Raw genomic sequence first — 2242 nt, 5'->3', positions numbered from 1 at the left:
TGCCTGGATTTGTTTCTATTTTGTGTCAGAGGTTGAGAAAAGCAATAGATGAGAACAAATTAGCATGAATATTTTAAACCATTCCATCTGGTAAAGCTTCACACTATGCCTAAGAAACAGACAGTGGACTTCTAGAGGTATTTTTCTTTCAGTGCCTTGCTGCATAGCAACTTCCTTGCTTGACTTTTTGTAAGGACATTTAACAAATTCGTTGGTGATAAAGTGGAGCGTGTAGGTAGTTTTTGAAAGTTCCTTCCTCACGCTCAGGGTAATTACCTGGTAACCAAAAATGCTATCTAAATCTATTTTTGGAGTGCCAGGGTGTATGGGGGGGTGGGGAGAGTGAAACTTGAATCAGTGACCATCTGGCCCAGATTTGGCTGATTTCCTGTGCAGTGCCCTTTGTTTCAGCGGACAATGGATTGTTCCTCTTGCAGAGAAGGACTCTGTTGATGACTCTGTGCTGAATCAGCAGGTTTGGTTTGGGATTGAAAGCATGCACTCATGTAGGGATTTTCTGTCCTCATCTTCATCAGTTACAAAAATATTTTAAGGTTTTATTTTACAAAATAAAGTGGTTTTACAGACACATTGAATAAAATATTGGGAATGTAGCTTTCTCATTTGTTGTTAACTTCTTGAACCTTGATGTTTTTCTTATCTTTAGTTTCTAAAATTAAAATGTCCTTGATTACGATTTTTGATGATTTTTGATAGATCTTTTAGCTCTGAACTTGAATTTTCCATTTGAACCTTTCTATGACATCTGTCACCATATATCTGCAAATTATATTTTAGGAAGTTAGATCTTACCTTAAATGCTGCCTAATGATCATTAACTTTTTAAAATGGTTATTGGCTCAAAGTAGGGAAGCTGATCAATTTAGATTCCAAGTAAGTCAGCCATCAGTTTCTATAAATTATCTCAGAAGCAAGAGGGATCAGAGTGTGGTTAAATGCCACTCTTCAGAAGACAAGAACAACTTCAATGCTACTGTTTTACTTGTGGCCCTAAGAAATGAAATCATTTTGACTTCTGAAGTCATTGAAGGATTGTTGTTAAAGCTGAACTTTTATTTGAACTCTCATCTCCATATAGTTGAATTGCCACTTAATACTTCAGTATAGAATTTTCTGCAACTGTTTCTTTCTTTCTTTTTTTTTTTCATTAAGTTTATTGGTAATTTTTATGGATACAGTACAGTTACATTCATCATTGGGATCTTGTATCTTCACATGTGTATCTTGGTTCTTATTTTGCAGACAATTATTTCTAAAACCATTTCTGACCTTAAAATCAAGCATCCGATTAGAACTGACTGCTTTTGGGGGCAGCTCACTTTGTGGTTCCCCTTTTGTCTCTCTTAGGAGCTATCTCTCAATAAAATTTTCCTACTCTTAAGGAAAAAACTGACTGCTTTGGGATCTAATTTTTGTTTCTTTTGTATACATAAAGGTATGCTCTTTAGGTAGAATCAAGCAGCCTGATCATAAGAGAAAAGCTTAATAGTTAGTTCCTCAGGGATCTAATCATGTAGCAGATGGGACCAAATGGCACAATTCTGTGTCATTTGCTGTAATTAATTTTGGGTTCACATTCAGCAAAAGTGAATGACAACAAATGACACAAAATCTCACCTTGGATCCATTTGGGGCGTTATCCATTCATGTGTCCTTGTTCTTTTTATCTTTTGGATCTCTTTAATCAACTGCTTCCTCTAGCTGATATGAATCAGGCCTCAGAATTGCTTGTTTGGTTGAAATGCATTTGTGGTTTGGATGCATGGGTGTTACAGATGTTATGAATGTTAACTGGAATAGAATATTCAGATTTAGAGAACTGGTTAGCTAAACAGTAAAATAAGGCAGAATTAAAAGTTACAACACCAAGGCAAGTTCTACCTCATTTCCCACCCCCCCTGCTTTAATCAGAAACTGGCTCAGGGAACTCGTTCCAGGGGGAGGAGAAGGTCTTATCCCTCTCCCTCCTCCTCCCCCTCCTCGGCATTCTTCACCCCCCACCCCAACCCCGACTGTCCTCCAAATCTCACTGAGGAATTATAGTCTCTACAGAGGCTTGGTTGCAGATGCCTGGAAAGTTTACACTGCAGAGAGTTGTTTTGTTTGGCATAGCTAATCAGGAGCCAGGCTGGAATTGCTCATAGCTGTCATTCAGGTTTTGTTTCAAAGTCCAAGGACCTGCTGGGAAAAACAAAAAGCTAATGAAAGCTGACTGTATTTA

Source organism: Fukomys damarensis, unplaced genomic scaffold (genome assembly GCF_012274545.1).
Source record: "Fukomys damarensis isolate Sample0158 unplaced genomic scaffold, DMR_v1.0_HiC HiC_scaffold_30, whole genome shotgun sequence".
Lineage (NCBI taxonomy): Eukaryota > Metazoa > Chordata > Mammalia > Rodentia > Bathyergidae > Fukomys > Fukomys damarensis.
Note: the sequence above shows the minus strand (reverse complement) of the source record.